This window comes from Rhinopithecus bieti, unplaced genomic scaffold (genome assembly GCF_001698545.2).
Source record: "Rhinopithecus bieti isolate Rb0 unplaced genomic scaffold, ASM169854v2 scaffold_4475, whole genome shotgun sequence".
NCBI classification, from domain to species: Eukaryota; Metazoa; Chordata; class Mammalia; order Primates; family Cercopithecidae; genus Rhinopithecus; species Rhinopithecus bieti.
The window spans coordinates 207,330-217,094 of NW_016804399.1; the positions used below are offsets into that span (position 1 = coordinate 207,330).

The 9,765-nt window shown below is 39.8% G+C and overlaps 1 protein-coding gene and 1 pseudogene across 3 annotated transcripts in view; both read left to right on the forward strand.

Annotated features, from left to right (window-relative positions):
• Window positions 1–9,765, forward strand: part of KLHL3 (kelch like family member 3) — a 295,050-nt gene that overhangs the window by 113,483 nt on the left and 171,802 nt on the right. The gene's annotated exons all lie outside the window — the stretch shown is intronic.
• Window positions 1,045–2,682, forward strand: LOC108526860 (transgelin pseudogene; annotated as a pseudogene).

Below are 9,765 nucleotides of genomic sequence, written 5' to 3' on the forward strand. Positions count from 1 at the left end.
AATCTGCTCGAATTTTTTTTTTCTTAGATTTCAGTAGATCCTGGATGAAATATTCACTAAAGTTTAGAGTATCACCTTAAGACCTGGGCAACAGGGGCCCCTGCTTTGGATCTTATACTTAAAGGGCGCATATATCACAAATGTTCAAAATATAAGTGTCATTTAAGATCCAGCACTAAGTGGCATAGTACAATTTGTAATCCAAATGTCCACTGTAGTGACCTAACACCATTCAGGCTCCAGATAACACTTTCCTCCATCTCTTGCCATGTGCCACTGAAGCAAAAAGTGATTCTGTGTGAATGTCATGAAGGTTATGGGCTGTTGATGCTGGTCATGGACACTGCTTTGCAGTATGGGGAGGATTTGAGTGACACAAGTTCTTAGGTGGGGGAAAAGACAAATTAATTAGCACAAATGCAGTAGATTCTTGCACATTGAAGTAACATTTCCCAGGGCTGCTGAGCATCCATTTTCTTGTTTCTCTTTGTATTCCAGTATGTGGTTCTGGAGATATAAATTAGGATGATATTTGTAACAGTGGCTCATGGCAGTTGAGAAATATTTTGCAATGTTAAACAATTCATATTACTCTTAAATTTTATGTGCGAAGGTCCTGATATTGTGGACATTGGCCATAGATGAGCCTTGAACTCTAGAATTGTGAGTAGTTCTGTATTTGTAAAAATACATAATAGGACTTAGCTTTTTAAAAAATCACATTAAAGTTTAAACTTTATTATAATAAATTTACTTAAAATTTGGTAATTGTTAATTATAATTTGTATTTTGTCTTTGAATTTTTATAGATAATTTTGAATATTTTAGAAAAAAGATATGATAGCTGGGCACAGTGGCACATATCTGTAGTCCTAGCTACTTGGGAGGCTAAGGTGAAAGGATCACTTGAACCCAGGAGTTTTAAGTCCAACTTGGGCAACATAGTGAGACCCCGTCTCTTAAACAAAAAAAAAAAGGTCTGTCCAAGCCCAGACAAAGTCTTCACTCCTTCCTGAGGCCCGAGGAAGCCCTCTCTCCCCAGACATGGCCAATAAGGGTCCTTCCTATGGCATGAGCTGTGAAGCTCCATCCAGAATTGAGAAGAAGTACGACGAGGGACTGGAGGAACGGCTGGTGGAGTGGATCATAGTGCAGTGTGGCCTTGATGTGGGCTGCCGAGACTGTAGGCGCCTGGGCTTCCAGCTCTGGCTAAAGAATGGTGTGATTCAGCAAAAGAAACTACCATCAGAGTGAACAGGCAACCTACAGAATGGGAGGAAATTTTTGCAATCTACTCATCTGACAAAGGGCTAATATCCAGAACCTACAAAGAACTCAAACAAATTTACAAGAAAAAAACAAACAACCCCATCAAAAAGTGGGCAAAGGATATGAACAGACACTTCTCAAAAGAAGACATTCATACAGCCAACAGACACATGAAAAAATGCTCATCATCACTCGCCATCAGAGAAATGCAAATCAAAACCACAATGAGATACCATCTCACACCAGTTAGAATGGCAATCATTAAAAAGTCAGGAAACAACAGGTGTTGGAGAGGATGTGGAGAAATAGGAACACTTTTACACTGTTGGTGGGATTGTAAACTAGTTCAACCATTATGGAAAACAGTATGGCAATTCCTCAAGGATCTAGAACTAGATGTACCACACGACCCAGCCATCCCATTACTGGGTATATACCCAAAGGATCATAAATCATGCTGCTATAAAGACACATGCACATGTATGTTTATTGTAGCACTACTCACAATAGCAAAGACTTGGAATCAACCCAAATGTCCATCAGTGACAGACTGGATTAAGAAAATGTGGCACATATACACCATGGAATACTATGCAGCCATAAAAAAGGATGAGTTCATGTCCTTTGTAGGGACATGGATGCAGTGGGAAACCATCATTCTTAGCAAACTATCACAAGAACAGAAAAGCAAATACCGCATGTTCTCACTCATAGGTGGGAACTGAACAATGAGATCGCTTGGACACAGGAAGGGGAACATCACACACCGGGTCCTATTGTGGGGAGGGGGAGGGGAGAGGGATAGCATTAGGAGATATACCTAATGTAAATGACGATTTAATGGGTACAGCACACCAACATGGCACATGTATACATATGCAACAAACCTGCACGTTGTGCACATGTGCCCTAGAACTTAAAGTATAATAATAAAAAAGAAATGGTGTGATTCTGAGCAAGCTGGTAAACAGCCTGTACCCTGATGGCTCCACGCCAGTGAACCTGCCCGAGAACCTGTCCTCCATGGTCTTCAAGCAGATGGGGCAGGTGGCTCAGTTCCTGAAGGCAGCTGAGGACTATGGGGTCACCAAGACTGACATGTTCCAGACTCTTGACCTCTTTGAAGGCAAAGACATGGCAGCAGTTCAGAGGACCCTGATGGCTTTGGGCAGCTTGGCAGTGACCAAGAATGATGGGCACTACCATGGAGATGCCAACTGGTTTATGAAGAAAGCGCAGGAGCATAAGAGGGAATTCACAGACAGCCAGCTGCAGGAAGAAAAGCATATCATTGACCTTCAGAAGGGCAGCAACAGAGGGGCCTCCCAGGCTGGCATGACATGCTACAGACGACCTTGGCAGATCAACAGCCCTGCCCTCCCCCAGCTCCTTGGCTGCAGCCATCTCGCTTAGCCTGCTTCACACATACCCATGTGGTACCTTTAGCTCTGGCCAAGCTTTGAGGCTCTGTCACTGAGCAATGGTAACTGCACATGGGCAGCTCTTCCCCAGTGCCCCCAGCCTCAGCCCAACTTCTTACCCAAAAGCATCACTGCCCTGGCCCCTCCCTCCCGGCTACCCCTGCCACCTCTACTGTCTCCCTGCCCTGCACCTCCTCCCCCCACCCCCCTGGGCTAAGCAGGGGAAAAGTGGGTTGGGGGTATCCTGAATGTGGGGCAAGTCCACTGTTCTCCTTGACGGCAAAAGCCCATTGAAGAAGAACCAGCCCAGCCTCCCCCTATCTTTTCCTGGAATATTTTTGGGATTGGAACTCAAAAGGAAAAAAAGAAAATTACATCAATGTTTTCTCAAAAAAAAGAAGGCTGAGGCGGAGCCCAGGAGTTCAAGAGCAGCCTGGCCAACCTTGTGGTGAAACCTTGTCTCTACAAAAAATACAAATTTTTGTATTTAGCTGGTGTGTGGTGGCGCCACCTGTAGTCCCAGCTACTGGGAGGCTGACGCATGAGAATTGCTTGAACCTGGGAGGCAGAGGTTGCCGTGAGCTGAGATTGCACCACTGCACTGCAGCCTGGATGACAGAGTGAGACTCTGTCTCAAAATAGAAAAAAGAAGATAACATTTGAAAACCAATATGAAACTTTTAATTTTTAATTTTTCACATTTAATATAAATTTTGGTGATCTTTAAATTTTATACACTTTTTTCTTATGTCAATGTTTATTTTTTAATTAACATGAAAATTATATGTATTTATAGTGTACACATGACGTTTTGATATATGTATATATGTGGAATGATTAAATCAAGCTAATTAACATATCCATCACCTTACATCCTTACCATCTTTTTGTGATGAGAACTTTTAAAATCTATTGCCTTGGCAATTTTCAAGTATCCAATATGTTATTATTAAACATTTTTTATGGTCTAAATAAATTGAATTTATTTTAATCCTTTGGATACTTACTGGCAATATGATACAAATTATGAGAAAAGCTTGTTAATAACCTGATTAGTGATTTGATAAAATTAAGGTAGAAAGATAAATTGTATGGACTATATTGTAATTTAAAAATTACATATGTCTTCATCTTATTTTTTATGTAGACACTGCCAGCTCATCAACATTATATCCAGACATGTGCAATAATGCTTAAATTCAGTTGTCTTTGATATTCTGTCAACTTTCAGTCATACAAAAATCATAACTTTAGGTTAGGCATGGTGGCTCACACCTATAATCCCAGCACTTTGGGAGGTCAAGGTAGGAGGATTGCTTGAGGCCAGGAGTTCAAGCATGGGCAACATAACAAGATTCTGTCTCTACAAAAAACAAACACCAACCACAAAAACTTAACCAGGTATGATTGGCATGTACCTCTGGTCCCAGCTACTCAGGAGGCTGAGGTGGGAGGATCCCTTGAGCCCAGGAGGTGAAGGCCACAGTGAGCCATGATTGCACGACTGTACTCCAGCCTGGGTGACAGTGAGACCCTGTCTCAAAAAAAAAAAATCATACTTTTATTCATATTTTAAAATTTTCATCAAGACACATGAATTAAACATTTTATTTAACAGATTGTTTTATAATTTTTACATTTTTAGAGATGTACTATGGGCTTTCATTTATACTCTGGCTGTGGACCTTGCAAATATTAGGCCTGGATTTGCTTACAAGTATCTTACTTGTTTGCTTTAGAGTTCAATTATTTTACAGTACGTGATGTTTTAAAAATTTTAGATGTAAGTACCATTGTTTAACAAAACTTGGGAAATACCATGAGGGGAAAATAATCTTCATATTATCACTGTAATACCTCAATTTTAGCTTTTTTTTTTTTTTTTTTTTTTTTTTTTTTTGAGACGGAGTCTCGCTCTGTCGCCCAGGCTGGAGTGCAGTGGCCGGATCTCAGCTCACTGCAAGCTCCGCCTCCCGGGTTTACGCCATTCTCCCGCCTCAGCCTCCCGAGTAGCTGGGACTACAGGCGCCCGCCACCTCGCCCGGCTAGTTTTTTTGTATTTTTTAGTAGAGACGAGGTTTCACCGAGTTAGCCAGGATGGTCTCCATCTCCTGACCTTGTGATCCGCCCGTCTCGGCCTCCCAAAGTGCTGGGATTACAGGCTTGAGCCACCGCGCCCGGCCAATTTTAGCATTTTAAAGGATTATCTGCTTTAAAAATGTGTCTTTAATTCATCCTTTTCAAACTCCATTGCCATTCTAGTCATCCTAGTTTAAGCCACCATCATTTCTCACCTGGACTAAAGCAATGGTGTGTAGTTACTTGTCTCTACATTTTCTTTTACCTCCTTCCAATCATTTCTCCACACTGCATCAGAGTAGATTTTGAAAAAAAATATAAATGAGATCATGTTGCTTTTTCTTCATCTAAAGCTTGTTGGCAGTATCTAATTGCAGTTGTGGTAAAATCCAAATTATCTACTATTCCTTATGAAGTCTTATATGATATCTGCCTCTCCAGTTTTCTGTCATATCTCTCGCCTTACCTACATCTATTAAGTCCTTCCCAACTTTAGTTTTAGGGAGAAGTTTTAATAGAATGCAGGATATCTTCATCACTCTACAGGAAGAACTCTGTAGCTTGATTGTTAAATGGCAGCTAAAATAAATATTTTATTTTTGACAGTGCTTACTTTTATATCTATGTTATTATAGGACCCCACCTTCTCTTAACACTCTTTGATGATGGCTGGTTAAGTTTAAAGGGGTAAGGTAGAGGTAGGGGTGGGAATTGACTACATAAATTAGAAAATATTTCAAAAATGCTACTGCTTTTATAATAAAAATCAATTTTTTTGGATAGAACATAGTTTAACAAGTTTCCCGCTGATGGACATAGATTGTTTCTAGTTCTCCAGTCTCATTTTAAATACCGCATTATAAACAATGACTTTCGTGGTCATTTCTAGGAAGTAACAGTCTGGGGTACACTGTTAAATATTAGCCCACACTCATTTCTTAAGGAAGTAACAGTCTGGGGTACACTGATGTTTGAGCGTGCCTGACACATCTTCATATCCAGACCTAATCAGTATGCTATGATGCCATGGCAGACAAATATGTCAAAGCATAAAAACCATTGAAATAACTTTTACTAGGATTTCATTTGGAATTTTGGAGTCGGTTAATTGTATAGAGTTTTCATCCTGTCATCTTTGGTTTTTCCTCAAAATGTAAGCCCATTCAGGCACTGTGCCCCTCCAGTACCATCTTGCCCGTTTTGTTCAGAGCATCACATGTTGCTTTTCTGACCACCCTGATTCCTTTGCTGACTTAACTGAAAATGTGTGTTCTCTCACAGTCCAGGCCTCACAGGACTGAATACAGTAGTCCTCCCTTATCCTTGAGGGATACGTTCCAGAATCCCCAGGGGATGCCTGAAATTGTGGATAGTGCTGAACCCTATGTACATAGTGTTTTTTTCTGGACAGTAATCTGGGTCGCATATGCAGCATGGATATACTGGACAAAGAGGTGATTCATGCCCTAGGCAGGATGGAGCAGGATGGTGAGAAATTTCATTATGCTACTTGAAATGACAATTTAAAACTTATGAATTGTGTATTTCTTAGATTTTCTGTTTAACATTTTTGTACCATGGTTGATCCCAGGTAACTGAAATCATGGAAAGCAAAATCCCGGGGGAGGGGGGACTACTGTATATATATTCAGTTGAGCCTCATTCAAGGATTCTGTGTTTACGAATTTACCTACTCACTAAAATTTATTTGTAACTCCAAAATCAATAATCAGGACTTGCATGGTCATTTGTGGACATGTGCATAATGGTTCAAAATTTGAGTCATCTGATGACCCATTCCCAGTTGAGGCTGAACAAGGTAACATTGTCTTCTTACTTCAGTTCTCATACTATAAACAGTTGTCTTTCTGTGGTTGATTTAGTGCTGTTTTTTTTGTTTTTTGTTTTTTTTTAACCTCTTTGTGCTTTTTGTTGGTGATTTCACTGTTTCAGTGGCTCCCAAGTGTAGTACTGAAGTGCTTTCTAGTGTTCTTAAATGGTCGAAGGCTGTGATGTGTCTTATGGAGAAAGCGTGTGTTAGATAAACTTTGTTCAGTCAGGAGTTATAGTGCTGTTGCCATGAGTATATTAAGTAAAGTATCATTAAGCAGAAACACTTATAAAACAAGTTATATATTGATTGGTTGATGAACATGTTGTGACCAGAGGCTTACCAGGAACCTAGCCCTATATTTCCCCTAGGATCAGTGCTTCAGTATTTGCTAGTGCAGTGTTCATGACAGCTTTATAGAGACAACTACTGTAAATGACACTAATTTTCTTTATTTCTGGCTCTCTTTTGCCATTTTGATGACTTCTTTTCTATTTTGTGGAATTTCATTCCATTTGGGTGTGCACCTCTAACCTTTTACTTCAATGACATTTTATGACTCAGTTCATCATCTTCAACAAACATTAATGTAGTGCTTTTCTGCTTCTTAGGAAATTCTTCTTTATCCTGAGATCATGAAATTTTCTCCTATATAATCCTCTAAAAGCTTTTCAGTTTTTATTCTTACATTTAGGTTTATAATCTATTTGAAGTTGACTTTTTGGTTTAGTACCAGCTAGAAATATAACTTCATTTCGTTCTCACAGATATTTGATTGTCCTGCTACCATTTATCGAAAAGACAGTCCTTGGCCCTACTGCTTCACCATGCCATCTCCGTCATTTATCAAGCATCTGTATATGTGCAATGGACTGAATGTTTGTGTTCCCTCAAAACTCCTGTGTTGGAACCCTATTCCCAGTGTGATGGTATTTGGAGGTGGGGCCTTTGGAAAGTAATTAGGTCATGGGCGTGAAGCCCTCATGAAATAATGGGATTAGTGCCCTTATGAGAAGAGGCCAAAGCTGGGCATGGTGGCTCATGCTTATATAATCTGAGTGCTTTGGGAGGTTGAGGTGGGAGGATCACTGGAGCCAAGAGTTCTAGACAAGCCTAGGCAACATAGCAAGATCCTGTCTCTACAAAAAAATAAAAATAAAATAAAAAATACAGCAGGGGCCCGAGAGCTAGAGAGCTGTCTCTCCTTATGTGAGAAGCTGGCGACTGCAACCTGGAAGAGAGCCCTCACCAGGAGAGGCCCTCACCTGGAAGAGTGCCTCACCAAGCTGGCACTCTGATTTTAAATTTCCAGCCTCCAAAGCCTGTGGTACTTTGTTACAGCCGTCTGAACTGACTGAAACAATGTGTATACATCTATTTCTGGCTGGCTGTTTTGTTCTCCTTGTCTTTTTGCCCACCCTTGCATCAGTATCTCACTATGTTAATTAATATGTTTTATTAACCTTGATATCATAGACTAAGTCTTCCTAGCTTGTTTTTCTTCTCCAAGAAAAGTCAAGTGCTATGGTTTGAATATTGTCCCCTTCAAAACACATATTGAAATTTAACCCCAAATGAGGCAATATTGGGAGATGACACCTTTAAGAAGTTATTGGATCATGAGGGATTTGCCTTCATGAAGGTGTTAATCCATTCATGGTTTAATGGAATAATTAATTCCCATTCCCATGGGATGGGAACTGGTGACTTTATAAAAAGAGGAGAGACCTGAGCTAGCATGGTAGCATGTTAGCATGCTGAGTCTCCTCACCCTGTGATACCCTGTGCCACCTTGGGACTCTGCACATGGTCCCCAGCAGCAATAAAGCACTCACCAGCTGTGACCTCTCAGCCTTGGACTTCTCAGCCTTTATAACTCTGATAAATAAATTCCCTTTCATTACAAATTACCTAGTTTCAGGTATTCTGTTATAAGCAACAGAAAACAAACTACTATGAATGTCATAGCTACTCTCAATCCTTTACATTTCCTTATAAATTTTAGAATCAGCTTCTCAAGTTCTGCAAATAAACGGCTAATGATTTTTATTGGGATTGCATTGACTCTGATACTTACTTTAGGAGAGCCGAAATGTTTCCAGTGTTGAGCTGAGTTGTCCAAATTCCGCAGATACAGTATATCTCTCCATGTATTTGGGTCCTCTCTAAATTCTCTCAATAAAGTTTATAATTTACATAGAGAGGTCAGCATGTCTGTAGTTTTAAGAGATTTATTTTATCAACCTAAATAACAAGCAGAGGGAGATTCTCTAAAAGAAAGATGTTTATTTGGGAATAGGCATAGCAAAGGGAATACATGTCTCATAGTAAACTATGTGCATATTTAGGAGGTAAAGGAAAATAAAGATTTTTAAATGAGGGTGTTGAATTTTGTTGAAGGCCTTTTCTGCATCTATTGAGATAATCATGTGGCTTTTGTCGCTGGTTCTGTTTATGTGATGGATTACATTCATTGATTTGTGTATGTTGAATCAGCCTTGCATCCCAGGTATGAAGCTGACTTGATTGTGGTGGATAAGCTTTTTGATGTGCTGCTGGATTTGGTTTGCCAGTATTTTATTGAGGATTTTTGCATTGATGTTCATCAGGGATGTTGGCCTGAAATTTTCTTTTTTTGTTGTGTCTCTGCCAGGTTTTGGTATCAGGATGATGCTGGCCACATAAAATGAGTGAGGGAGGAGTCTCTCTTTTTCTATTGTTTGGAATAGTTTCAGAAGGAATGGTACCAGCTCCTCTTTGTACCTCTGGTAGAATTCGGCTGTGAATCTGTCTGGTCCTGGACTTTGTTTTGGTTGGTAGGCTATTAATGACTACCTCAATTTCAGAACTTGTTATTGGTCTGTTCAGGGATTCGACTTCTTCCTAGTTTAGACTTGGGAGAGTGTATGTGTTCAGAAATTTATTCATTTCTTCTAGGTTTTCTAGTTTATTTGCATAGAGGTGTTTATAGTATTCTCTGATGGTAGTTTGCATTTCTGTGGGATCAGTAGTGATATCCCCTATATCATTTTTTATTGCATCTATTTGATTCCTCTCTCTTTTCTTCTTTATTAGTCTGGCTGGCAGTCTATCTATTTTGTTAATCTTTTCAAAAAAACCAGCTCCTGGATTCATTGACTTTTTGAAGGGTTTTTTGTGTCTCTA